This window comes from Euphorbia lathyris, chromosome 3 (genome assembly GCF_963576675.1).
Source record: "Euphorbia lathyris chromosome 3, ddEupLath1.1, whole genome shotgun sequence".
In the NCBI taxonomy this organism is placed as follows: Eukaryota; Viridiplantae; Streptophyta; class Magnoliopsida; order Malpighiales; family Euphorbiaceae; genus Euphorbia; species Euphorbia lathyris.
Genome location: NC_088912.1, coordinates 109,789,840 through 109,804,489, shown reverse-complemented (window position 1 = coordinate 109,804,489; position 14,650 = coordinate 109,789,840). Strand labels below are relative to the sequence as shown.

General features: G+C 34.9%; 2 non-coding genes across 2 annotated transcripts; both read left to right on the top strand.

The window, feature by feature from the left end:
• The first annotated feature begins 9,472 nt into the window (after positions 1-9,472).
• On the top strand, positions 9,473-9,579 carry LOC136225133 (small nucleolar RNA R71). The gene has a single exon (XR_010686866.1). It is a non-coding gene; the product is annotated as a small nucleolar RNA R71 (small nucleolar RNA).
• A 4,338-nt stretch (positions 9,580-13,917) lies between these two features.
• Positions 13,918-14,024, top strand: LOC136225067 (small nucleolar RNA R71). The gene has a single exon (XR_010686804.1). It is a non-coding gene; the product is annotated as a small nucleolar RNA R71 (small nucleolar RNA).
• The last annotated feature ends 626 nt before the right edge of the window (positions 14,025-14,650 follow it).

Genomic DNA, 14,650 nt, shown 5'->3' with positions numbered 1-14,650 from the left:
TCGACTGTGATAAGGTTGGTCTCAATCGTGGCCAAAAGTTAAGAATACGATTATGAATTATAAATTGTAAATTGGGAAAAAGAAAATTAGCACATTCATCCTATATTGACTTAAAATTCAACATGTATTATGGCTATAGTTTCCTTAAAAACTTCAATTGGTGTTAATGTAAGACAAAATCAAAACCGAGCTAAAAAATTGTTAGTTCAATTTAATGCCTATAAACCTAATTGAAAATTTAAAATAAGATTTATTATATCATGAATTTCATGATATGATATAGAGATTGAAAATAAAGAATTTATTACTTAAATACATTCACTCGAGACAATTTTTACTTAAAATCGTGTCGAAGATTTGTGAAAAATATTTTGAAAAATATTACCCGTATAGAAATATTTATTTCTATCGATAATGATAACCTAAAAATAATCATAAAAGAAATTTAACTTATGATTATTTGATAAATGTAAAAATGATATTTCATAAAAAATGTTAAGTTTTTTTTTTCATTTGTTGCAATATATTTAAAAGTGTTGCAATATACGTTGCATTTTGTATTTTTGAAAACAAACAAGTGTTGCATACATTCATTCATTCATTTGCATACATTCGTTCATTCATTCGTTTGTATTTGTATAAAAATGATATATGTATATATCTCCTCCCACACTTAAATTGGACCATGTCCTCATTGGTGCAAAAATGGAGATAAAACGTTAAAGATAAAACAAACGGAAAGAAATGAAAGATATAGCAAAGAAAACATGCATCATAAAATTAAATTAAAACTAAAATTGTACGAAACATAAGAAATAAAAATGTACGAAACTGAAATTAAAACAAGATAAGATAAAAATAAAAGATAAAACCTAAGCATGCGGCGAGGAATCCGGAGGTGTTGGTGAAGTTTCCACATTTTGGCGACGGAAAAATGAAAGCAGCCGATGCCGAGTCGATCTTTGCGCACGCCTCAAAGTATTGAGGTTGTCATTCATCACCATGTTGTTCTCCACCAAATCATCAATCCTCAAATTCATTTGTCGATTATTGGCATTGATTTGGTTCAAAATTCTTCTTAAATCCACCGGATCATTATCTTGAGATGCTTGGGCTTGTGGTGCATCTCCCGCTCCTTCCTCCGCACCTCCTTCCTCGGTACCTATATTATGAGAACTAGAAGCACCTCCACCCATAGTGCCACAAAGATGTGCAATACGGGTAGCATAAGAAATAAAAACGGGAGGAGCCGCAGAAACCAATAAATGAGCCCGCTCAAGAGCCGCAATGTCCAAAACCGGAACATATCCATGGTAGGTGGACATATCATAAGTTGCTAATTCATCCCGTGCTCCCAAAACAATAGCGGTGATTAAATTACCGAGAGGGACTTGAGTGGTGTGAGCCTTCGAAGCACGATACAAATTGTCAAATATCATTCCAATGCTATCAATCCTTAAACCTTTGAATAAACAATCCCAAACAAACAAATCCCGGACTTGAATTTTTGAACTCTCAACACGACCAAAAAGTGAAAAACTCAAATACTTGTGAAAGAAGAACACACAATTGTCCTTAATCAACTTGCTCGAAGTGTTTTTAGAGTCAAAAGAAGTTTGGTCGGAAAGATTTTGCCAAAAAGAGTTATTGTCAAAATCCCGAGGCTTATCATAAAAATCACTAGTAGGGAAACCAAACATATTTCCCATAGCCTCATAATCTATGGTATAGGTAGTACCATTATTCCGAAAAGAAATTTCTGTCCTCTTTTTGTTCATCTTTAAAGTAACCAAAAACTCAACCACATACTCTTGAATTTGGGGAAAACGCATAGAAGCAAAAGTTTCCCACCCCAAAGTCTCAATAAAAGCATTAATTTGAGTAGTGAAGTTCAACTTCCTTACCGAATCAAAATCAAGAAACTGCATGTCCACGAACTTACGATTGGCATGTGAAAAATGCTTGAAACGTCCAACTTCTTCCTCGGAATGAATGTCGAAATAAGCCCCGCAACTAATACGAAGGCGATTAGCCTCAGTGACAACCGGCTTGTGTCCAACACGCTTTGCTCTAGGCATGATTATGGTGTTTAGGGTGTAGAGAAAAAGATGAAAAGAGAGAAAAGCTTGAGGTTGAAGATGAAGTAGAAGTTTTGTATGGAGACTTGAATTGAAAGTTTTAGGTGATTGAAAAGGGTAATGATGAAATTAGGAAGAGTAAAAGTAAGATATTGGGAAGAGGTTAGAGTAGGGGATTGGTTAAAATTGGAGGTGATGTAAGGTTTGTGTAAGTAATAGGTATATATAGGGTTGAATAGGAAGATTAATAGGTAGAGTAGGAATAGGAATAGGTAGAATTGGAATAGGAAAAAGGTTGTAAAATAGGCAAAAATCCGGACTTAGGAGTGCATCATCGTCGCGTGTCGCGACCGAGGACGGTCATCCACGGCCGTGAATCGCGTTGTGCAGCGAATTTTTTTTCCTGAATTTTAGAGGGATTTTGCTGAAGTTACCGAGGACGCGCATCCGCGGCCGCGAATCGCGTGTTTCAGCCAATTTTTTTCTTAATTTTTGGGGGAATTTTGCTGAAGTTACCGAGAATTTAGTCATTCTCGACCGCGGATCACCTCATGGCTACCCAAATTCTGCATATTAACTCCATTTCGTGCAATTTCTTGATAAATTCTATCCTGAACTCCTTGAAAATGTTATCTGTACTTAAAAACACAAATGTAAAACATTAAATGATAAGGAAAACCAAAGGTTTATCCTTATTAATTGGAAAAATAAATGAAAATGCTTTAATTAATGAATGTTAAATTAAGAATAGGAAAGGTTTGGAACTCAAATTAATTGAAGCATTTATGATCATTTATTAATGTAAGTTAAATGAATCTTTATTTAAGGAATTTGAACTTAGTTATTAACATTTAACTAGTAATGAATGCTTTAAAGTTTTATTTAATAGATTCATAAGTGTAGAATAATGAGTTTCCATATAATCAAAAGAGATATAATGCAAAAGAGAAAGTTTTATTGATTTAGCAATATATACAAGATATTTACAAACAAAATAATCAAAGCTATGCTAGAAATTCGTCCCTTTCAATGGGGATTTCTTAGCCCTATAGCGGTCTATTTTCATCTGCACGAAGGCTTGACGTTCTGGTGCAGAAAGAAAATTTGGGCCTGATCGAAAGACTCGTTTCACTAGACCTTCATATTCTAAAAATTCATAGTCTAGTGTCGGGAAAGATTCAGCATCACTCCAAGGAACAGAAATACTTCCCTTGGTCCCTAGTATTATTCCACATATGATATTACCGAACCCAACCTTCTTAGCCTTAGATCTAGACGCGGCAACAAGACCCTCCATCAAAATCTTTGAAGAATCAACAACGTTGCCTTGAAATATATCGCCAAGGACATAAAGGTCAGTTTCTTGGACGACACTACTGAACGTGCGACCGAACAGACTGTGACTCAGAAATTTATGCAAATATAGCATAGAGTTGGAATAAAAAGACTTATTATAGGCAAGTTTAGGGTTGAAAGGCCAGATGCCGGTGAGCATTCGCCAAATATCAGTGGATGTCATGTCTCTTCCATGATGACGTTTGGTAGTATCCTTCAAGGGAAAATCAAACCAAGCATGCAATTCAGGATATCCAAAAGTGAAAGTTTTGCCATCCCGACGAAAACTAAGACGCACCCGACGCTTGTTAACAAAACGAACCGTACAGAAGAACTCTAATATCCAGTCTCCAATTATAGGAAACTTCATATCAACAAATCTGGTCCATCCTAAACGTTCCATGTAGCGACTTATATCATCTTTAATTCCCAACTGATCGTTAAGAAAGTCATCCATGTATAGCATTCCTACAAAGAATGTGTATCGAAGCTTCAAGAAGCGCCTTCCCTCATCATGATTGAAGATAGGAAAGTTACATCCATAACGCTCGGATATATCAATACGTTTATTGCGTGAAGCAACCACTTTCTTAGGATGAGTGTTTGTGGAAGTCATGGTGTTTAGAATGAGTAAGGAAGAAAGGTTCTGAACTTAATTTCTGGGTAGAGGAAATTGGAAGAAAATCAGAGAATTGTTCTGACAGAGATGAAAAAGAAAGTGACAGAAAACTGAACCTCTAGAACCTATTTATAAAATCCTAGGATGAAAAAGAGGTGTTGTTTTGAAGTAAAAAGGCATGAAATCAGACCTCTTAAAAATGAAGAAACTCAATTTTTCGTTTCTGAAGAGTTGTGTCTGCTGGAGATGAAGAACACAGGTCTGATTTCTGCAGAAATTCAGCATGTCGCGACCGAGGATTCTGACCCGCGGTCGCGACACGCTGATTTCCTTGCGGAAATCAGGCGTCAAAAACCCCTAATCTCTGATCCTCGACCGAGAATCCCTATCCTCGGTAAGTTCAGAAATTTTTCCTGTCTAATTGAAATCTATTTAAGTCAGAATTCTCAACTGAGAATCCCAAATCCTCTGTAAGTTCAGAAATTTTCCTAGCTAACCAGATTTACCCAAATTCTCAACTGAGAATTCTAAATTCTCTATAAGTTCAGAAAATTTCTCACCTTCTTAAGAATTCTAAATATATGAATTCTCAACTAAGAATTTCAAATTCTCAACTGAGAATCACAAAATTTCTTCTAATTCACATTAAATTCCTAAAAATTAATTAAAATCATGACTTGAATATATATTTTTTATATATCTAAATTTCTAACATAAAATGATATAATCAAAAACAAAAATAAAAATAAAAATAAATAAATAAATAAATAACTATGTGTAGAAAAACGAAATGATTTATATGTCAGGAAATCTTGTTACGAAATTAGTTCCTATTTCAGAAATATTTTCGTAATAAATTTTACATCGATTACCATTAACTTTGAAACGATTACCGTTGGTTTCCTCAAGTTCTAAAGAACCATAGTCGAATGTTTTGACGACTAAATACGGTCTGATCCATCTGGACTTAAGTTTTTCTGGAAATATACGAAGCCGTGAATTAAATAACAGCACCTTATCTCCAACATTAAAGTTTTTGACTTTGATCTTGGCATCGTGCCATTTTTTCACTTTTTCTTTATAAATCCTCGCATTCTCATACGATAGATGACGTAACTCATCTAACTCATTCAAATTGAGCAAACGTTTCTTTCCTGATTGTTGTAAATCAAAATTAAGTTTTCTAATAGCCCAATAGGCTTTATGTTCTAATTCTACTGGTAAATGACATGCTTTTCCATACACTAAACGATATGGAGTCATTTCTATTGGTGACTTAAATGCAGTACGGTATGCCCATAGCGCATTATTGAGTTTTTGTGACCAATCTTTTCTTGATGACGAAATAGTTTTCTCTAGAATCCATTTGAGTTCTCTATTTGAGATCTCCGCCTGACCATTAGACTGAGGATGGTATGGCGTTGACACGCGGTGGCGTACTCCATACCTTTTCATAAGCATATCAAAATTTCGATTTATGAAATGGGTACCGCCATCGCTAACAACGAATCTAGGACAACCAAATCTACAAAATATATCGTCAAGAAAATTAACAACTACTTTAGAATCATTCGTAGGGGTTGCAATTGCTTCAACCCACTTCGAAACATAATCAACGGCTACTAATATGTAAGTTTTACCATTGGAAGGCGGAAAAGGTCCCATGAAATCAATTCCCCACATGTCGAAGATTTCGACTTCCAATATGTTTTTGAGGGGCATCTCATCTTTCCTTCCTAAATTTCCCGTTCTTTGGCATTTATCACAATGAGTAATAAATGAACCAACGTCTTTAAACATTGTAGGCCAAAAGAAACCACATTCCAATATTTTAGCTACCGTTTTATTAACTCCATTATGTCCTCCATATGAGCTGGAATGACATTCCGTTATTATAGATTCATATTCATTTTCTCCAACACATCTCCTAATTATCCCGTCACCATATGATTTGAATAGAAAGGGATCTTCCCAAAAATACTGTTTAATATCGAAGAAAAATTTCCTCCTTTGTTGGGAAGATAATCCTTCCGGAACAATATCGGTTGCAAGATAATTAGCAAAATCTGCATACCATGGTGACATGATACTTTCTACCTGATAGAGATGTTCATCGGGGAAATCATCTCGTATACCGATAGTTTCACCTATAGGACCGTTTTCATCTTCTAGTCTTGATAGATGATCGGCGACAAGGTTTTCTACTCCCTTTTTGTCTTTAATTTCTATATCAAATTCTTGTAACAACAAAACTCATCTAATCAGACGTGGTTTTGCATCTTTCTTAGCAAAAAGATAACGTAAAGCTGCGTGATCTGTATAAATAATAACTTTAGATCCTAGCAAGTATGACCTAAACTTATCACATGCAAATACTACGGCTAACATTTCTTTTTCTGTTGTTGTGTAATTTAACTGTGCACCTGACAATGTGTGACTTGCATAATAAATAACATGTAATCTTTTATCCTTTCTTTGACCTAAAACACATCCTACAGCTAGGTCACTTGCATCACACATGATTTCAAAAGGTAAATCCCAATCGGGTTTAGCGATTATGGGTGCACTGACTAAAGCTGTTTTCAATGTCTCGAAAGCTTTAATACAATCTTCATTAAAATCGAAGGTTGAATCCTTCATAAGCAAATTAGTAAGTGGTTTGGAAATCACAGAAAAGTTTTTTATAAATCGTCTGTAAAAACCTGCATGTCCTAGAAATGATCTTACTCCCTTGACAGTTGTTGGTGGGGGTAATTTTTCTATTACTGAAGTTTTTGCTCTATCCACTTCTAATCCTTTTTCAGATATTTTATGACCTAAAAAAATTCCTTCGTCAACCATGAAATGACATTTTTCCCAATTTAATACTAAATTCGTTTCTTCGCATCTAGAAAGAACTTTATCTAAGTTTTTTAAACATGCATCAAAAGAATCTCCATAAACTGAAAAATCATCCATAAATACTTCCATGATATCTTCGATGAAATCATTAAAAATTGCAGTCATACAACGTTGAAAAGTTGCTGGTGCATTACATAGACCAAAAGGCATTCTTCTATATGCAAATGTTCCATAACGACATGTGAAGGTTGTTTTATCTTGGTCATCCGGGTAAATATATATTTGAAAGAATCCGGAATAACCATCAAGAAAACAATAAAATGCATGACCGGCTATCCTTTCGATCATTTGATCGATGAAAGGTAAAGGAAAATGATCTTTCCTAGTTGCCTTATTTAGGTTCCTATTATCTATACAAACCCTCCAACCAGTGGTGGTTCTCGTAGGTATTAATTCACCTTCATCATTCCTTACTACAGTTATGCCTCCCTTTTTGGGTACACAATGGATTGGACTAACCCATTCACTATCCGAAATAGGATAAATGATTCCATTGTCTAAAAGTTTAGTAATCTCATTTTTGACTACTTCTTTCATATTCAGATTTAAACGTCTTTGTCTATCCGCTTTAGGTGGCTTATCTCCTTCTAAGTGAATACTATGCATTACAATACTAGGATTAATTCCTTTTAAATCTGAAATCTGCCATCCCACACTTCCTATTCTATTTCTAACAACTTCTTTCAATTTTTCTTCTTGATTTTCTGTTAATTTGTTAGAGATGATTATAGGTAGAGTATCACTTCCGCCTAGGAAAGCGTATCTCAGATGGTTTGGTAATTCTTTAAGTTCTAATTTAGGTGGAACTACTACTGAAGGCGGAACTGGTCCATCTTCTCGAATCAAAGGCTCTGGGTCCTTATCTTCTAATTCTTCACCCATTATAGGTTCTATTATTTCTTCTCTTTGAACAATGTCATTAACACATTCTTCAACTAAATCAAGCTTCATACAAGCGAAATCCTCCATAGGATATTTCATCGCTTGATTCATATCGAACTCGATCTTATCGTCACCTATTCGTAAAACTACTTTTCCTTCCGACACATCAACTAGAGCACGTCCCGTGTTCATGAATGGTCTACCAAAGATTAGCGGACAATTAGCATCATAAGCAAAATCTAAGATAACAAAATCAGTAGGAAAAATAAATTTGTCAACTTTCACTAAAACGTCTTCAATTATTCCATATGGTCTTTTAGTGGATTGATCCGCTAATTGCAAAACCATATTGGTACGTTTGATGTCTTCTTCTAAACCTAATTTTTCAAAAATAGACAATGGCATCAAGTTTATACTAGCTCCTAAATCACAAAGACAACTTGGGAATTCCATATTTCCCAATTTACACGGAATGGTAAAGCATCCGGGATCTTTGAGTTTAGTAGGTAATTTACTTGATACTATCGAACTACAATCTTCAGTAAGCGAAATGGATGAAATTCCTTCCCAACTAATCTTTTTTGAAATTAAATCTTTCAAGAATTTTCCATAGTTAGGAATTTGCGTAATTGCATCCATGAATGTTAAATTTATATGCAAATTTTTAAGCTTATCTAAAAATGATAAAAGTTGTTTATCATGGTCCTTATTTCGGACCCTGTGTGGAAAAGGTGGTTTTGGTACAAAAGGTTTCGTATTAAAGTCAGTTGGTGTATCTTTTTGTTTTAACGTATCTTCTTTGGATTTTGGTAAATCATTTCCAGGTAAAGTTGAATTTCCGGGCATTTCCGGACCTAAATAGTTTTTCCCTGAACGAAGAGTGATAGCCTTAACATGCTCTTTCAGATTTTCTTCCGTTTGGCTGGGAAGACTTCCCTCTTTGCGGGATGGAATTGATTTAGCAAGTTGTCCAATTTGAACCTCCAAATTATGGATGCTAGATGATTGGTTTTTGATAAGCTGATCGAATTTACTTTCGATCCGTTTAAAACCATCGTCTTGATTACTTACCTTTCCATTCATAGCATCTATAAATTTGTCGATTTTTGAAGATAAAGTGCTAATCGTATCTCTTGTTTGATTTTGATAATTATTTACACGATATTGATTAGCATTTGCATTATTATTATTATTACTATCTTTCCAATTAAAGTTAGGATGATTTCTCCATCCAGGATTATAAGTATTAGAATAAGGATTAGTAGTTTGGTTTTGTCCTTGGACAAAATTTACCTGTTCTATCTCATTCATACCTTCGTAATCAATGTCTGTTTGGATCGGATCATTAGGATCGCACGGTGCCATAAACCTATCAATTTTGTGCGATAAGGCAGAAAATTGGGCTTGTAACATCGCAACTGGATCAAGATTCATTATACCTTTAACCGATGATGTACCTGAGGTTGATGGTTTCGCCATTGGTATATGTCCACGCTCTACGGGCCACATACTGCTGTTGATTGCCATTTCCTCCAAAAGTTCTCTTGCTTGGGCGGACGTCTTCTTCATAAATAACCCTCCAGACATAGCATCTAATGAACCTCTAGTTGTAGGATTTAATCCATTATAGAATGTCTGCATTAAAAGTGCATCTGGCAGTTGGTGGTGTGGGCATAAATGTTGAAGTTCTTTAAAACATTCCCAAGCTTCATAAAGAGTTTCATTATCATTTTGTGTAAAAGATGTCAATTCTTTGATGACTCTAGCAGTTTTTGCTAAGGGAAAATATTTTGATAAAAACGCTTGGGCATTTTGGTCCCAAGTTTCAAATGTTGCAGCAGGCATAGAAGTTAACCAAATTTTTGCCTTATCCTTCAAGGTGAAAGGAAAGAGGCGAAGTTTGATTGCTTCGGCTGTTACATCAGTAATTTTAAAAGTGTCACAAATTTCTAAGAAATTTGTCAAATGGGCATTAGGGTTTTCGTTAGGTAGTCCATAAAACGTTACGTTTTTTTGCAACATATTAAGCAAAGCAGGCTTAATTTCAAATTGATTTGCGTTTATACAAGGTCTAACTACACTATTAGTTACACCGGCCATTCCTGGCCTAGCATAATCCATAAGTGTCGGTGGATCGGCCATATTTTCTGGCTGGATTTTTTTGGTTTTTATGGGTGTTTTGTCTTTGTTTTTGTTGTTTTTGTTGTTTTTCTTAAGTGTTCTTTCAATTTCTGGATCAAAAGGGTCTGGTGGTGTGCCCGAATTTCACGAACTGCGCATGAACTTGAAATGGTTACACGAGCCAAACTACCTTCAAAACAAAATTGAAAACAAATATGTTATATAAACTGAAAAATAAATAAAATATAAAAATTGTATAAAAATAATGTGTAAACCTAGATTCGAAAATAAAATACGAAAAATAAAAATTTTGTCAAAAATTTTGGCGTATCCCCGGCAACGGCGCCAAAAACTTGTTGAGCGATTTCCGCAAGTGCACGGTTTCGCTTGTAGTAATAAAAATATCGATCCCACAGGGATACGTTTTTTAACGAAAAACTTATTTTTGAGTTTATTAATTTCGAACTTGTTAGATTTATTATTAATTGTAAATGAAAAGTGAAATTTGTCTAATTGAATTTAGGAAAAATAATTGTTTAATTGAGTTTATGAACTTTGAATACTTGAAAAATGCTGGAATAAGATTTTATATTTAGAATAAATCGATTGTTAGAAAGATCTTCTGATTTAAGGATGAATTTTACAAAACAGGAACATTTAGAACTTTTAGAAAAACAATGAATGTATTCATTTGCATTAAGCAAAGAAAACAACTTAAACTTTGTATCAATTATGATGATGAAATAAATGACGGAACCTCTAATTAATTGGCTTTAAACGCGACAAAACCCTTTCGGGATAGTTGCCCTTACTCAAATTAAAACTCTTTCGAGATGATAATTTGCCTAAGTGTTCAACAAAGTTTCCTTGTAACGATTTTGAATTCAACTGCGTATTAATGAATACACCAGCCTCACTTATATTGGATTGGTTACCATAAGTGCTGCATAACGATTTCTCGAATAGAACGGACTTTATTAGATGAAATATAAATTGATACAAGTTTACAGAGAACATGGAGCATCGAGTTCTTCGAGGGCGTGCAAGTGAACGGCTTGATCGGTTCCTTTCCTTGGGTTTCCTTAGAGGTTGTCAGGCTCAGGGGCGAACACTCTACTCAATCTTCTCGCTGTAACTTCGTAATAGGGATTCGGTCGGCCACTACCATGATGCAAACTAAAACTGGAACAATGTCTAAACGCTACTGAGTTGTAATTAAACTATAAACAATATGTGTACCTCATCTTGTTTTGTACAGAATCTAATTTCTAACTCTCGAAATGTTTTTACTTAGAACTTAGACATAAGTTCTACGCTCTGATTCTATATCTATATTATAACATTTCATTGCATTTTTCTCAACATCAACTCTTTATTTATAGATGTTGAAGGGTTGTGATTGAAGTGATGTATCCATTGGTTAAGAGTCGTGTCCGTTGTGAAAGGACGTCTTTATCCACTTGAACGAACGCGTTTCTTAGATTTCAGCATGTGTTAAATGCTTTTGGCAAATTTTCTGCACTTACCGAGGATAGGAATCCTCGGCCGTGAATGACGTAGCATTAAGTTGAACGTTGGACGAAGGGGAGAAATGGCTAAACCACGCGTGTCGCGGCCGCGGGTTGGGGATTCACTGTCGCGGCACAGTGAGTTTTCTCACTTCTTTGCTTTCGTTCGTGTCCTCGACTTGGTGCTTTCGATTTACGTCGTCTTTGACTCCTTTGGTAGGGTTTTTCTTCTGTTTTTGATCATTTTTCGTTCCTATTTGGATTTTACCAAATATTTAGGTACCTTACAAGAAAGAAAGATATTCGAGAGTAAAAGTAATCTAAACAGATATAAACAACATAAATTTGTAATAAAAATGATGTAAATATTAATGATATTTTAGGTATATTTTGGGCTTAACACTAACCCATTCACTATCCGAGATAGGGTAGATGATTCCATTGTCCAGAAGTTTAGTAATCTCATTTTTTACTACTTCTTTCATATTCGGATTTAGGCGTCTTTGCCTATCCGCTTTAGGTGGCTTATCTTCTTCTAAGTGAATTCTGTGCATTACGATGCTCGGGTTAATACCTTTTAAGTCTGAAATTTGCCAACCCATACTTCCTATCCTATTTCTAACAACTTCTTTCAATTTCTCTTCTTGGACTTGTGTTAATTTGTTAGAGATAATAATAGGTAGAGAATCGCCTTCGCCTAAGAAAGCGTACCTCAAATGACTTGGTAATTCTTTAAGTTCTAATTTAGGTGGAACTATAATTGAAGGCGGAACTGGTCCATCTTCTCGAATCAAAGGTTCTGGGTCCTTATCTTTTAGTTCCTCACTCATTATAGGTTCTATTATTTCTTCTTTTTGAACAATGTCATTTACACATTCTTCAATTAAATCAAGTTTCATACAAGCGAAATCCTCCATAGGATATTTCATTGCTTGATTCATATCAAACTCAATCTTATCATCGCCTATTCTTAAAACTACTTTCCTTTCCGACACATCAACTAGAGTACGTCCCGTGTTCATGAACGGTCTACCGAAGATTAGCGGACAATTTACGTCATAAGCAAAATCTAAAATAACGAAATCGGTAGGAAAAATAAATTTGTCAACTTTAACTAAAACATCCTCAATTATACTGTATGGTCTTTTAGTGGTTTGATCCGCTAATTGCAAAACCATATTGGTACGTTTGATGTCTTCTTCTAAGCCTAACTTATTAAAAATAGATAATGGCATCAAGTTAATGCTTGCTCCTAAATCACAGAGACAACTGGGAAATTCAATATCTCCCAATTTACACGGAATGGTAAAACATCCGGGATCCTTGAGTTTTGTGGGAAAATTACTTGACACAATTGAACTACAATGTTCAGTTAGCGAAATGGATGAAATTCCTTCCCAACTGATTTTCTTTGAAATTAAATCTTTGAGGAATTTGTGTAATCGCGTCCATAAATGTTAAATTAATATGCAAATTCTTAAGTTTGTCTAAAAATGTTAAAAGTTGTTTGTCATAGTCCTTATTGCGGACTTTGTGTGGAAAAGGTGGTTTGGGTACAAAAGTTTTTGTACTAGAGTCAATTGGTGCATCTTTTTGTTTTAATGTATCTTCTTTGGGCTTTGGTAAATCAGTTCCAGGTAAGGTTGAATTTCTGGGCATTTCCGGGCCTAAGTAATTTTTCCCTGAACGAAGAGTGAAAGCCTTAACATGCTCTTTCGGATTTTCTTCCGTATGGCTTAGAAGACTTCCCTCTTTGTGGGATGGAATTGATTTAGCGAGTTGTCCAATTTGAATCTCCAAATTATGGATGCTAGATGATTGGTTTTTAATAAGCTGATCGAATTTATTCTCGATCCGTTTAAAACCATCGTCGTGATTACTTATTTTTCCGCTCATAGCATCAATAAATTTGTCGATTTTAGAAGATAAAGTGCTAATCGTGTCTCTGGATTGGTTTTGATAATTAGCAGTACGATTTTGATTAGCAGTAGCATTATTATTATTATTATTATCTCTCCAGTTAAAGTTAGGATGATTTCTCCATCCAGGATTATATGTATTGGAATAAGGGTTATTATTTTGGTTTTGCCCTTGGACAAAATTTACATGTTCAATTTCACTCATACCTTCGTAATCCACATCTGTTTGGATTGGCTTACCATTAGAATCACACGGTGCCATAAACCTATCAATTTTGTGCGATAAGGCAGAAAATTGGGCTTGTAACATCGCTACTGGATCAAGATTCATTATACCTTTAACTGATGAAGTAGTTGAGGATGATGGTTTCGCTGATGGTGCGTGTCCACGTTCCGCGGGCCACATACTGCTGTTGATTGCCATTTCCTCCAAAAGTTCTCTTGGTTGGGCACATGTTTTCTTCATGAATAACCCTCCAGACATAGCATCCAATGAACCTCTAGTTGTAGGATTTAGTCCATTATAAAATGTTTTCATTAAAAGTTCAGCGGGCAATTGGTGGTGTGGGCATAAACGTTGAAGTTCTTTAAAACGTTCCCAAGCCTCATAAAGAGTTTCATTATCATTTTGAGAAAAAGATGTTAACTCTTTAATGACTCTTGCGGTTTTTGCTAAAGGAATTTTTTTTGATAAAAATGCTTGGGCTAATTGCTCCCAAGTCTCAATTGATGCGGTTGGCATAGAAGTTAACCATTCTTTGGCTCGATCCTTCAAAGTAAAAGGAAAAAGGTGAAGTTTGATTGCTTCTGCAGTTACATCAGTAATTTTAAAAGTGTCACAAATTTCTAAGAAATTTGTCAAATGGGTATTAGGATTTTCGTTAGGTAACCCGTAAAACGTTACATTATTTTGCAACATATTAAGAAACGCAGGCTTAATTTCAAAATGATGTGCATTAATTTGGGGTCTAACTATACTGTTTGTTACACCAGCCACTCCTGGCCTAGCGTAATCCATAAGTGTGGCCATAACTTCTGGCTCGGTAATTTTAGTTTTTATTGGGGTTTTGTTTTTGTTTTTCTTTTCTTTCTTGTTCTTTTTAAGAGTCCTTTCAATTTCTGGGTCAATAGGATCTGGTGACGTGTCCGAACTTCGAGAACTGCGCATGAACTTGAAATTTCGCACGAACCGAAACTACCTACAAAACAGAATTTGAAAAATAAATATGTTAGTAATTGAAAATAATTAAAAATATAAAAGTTTGAATAAGTATGAATAAACCTAGA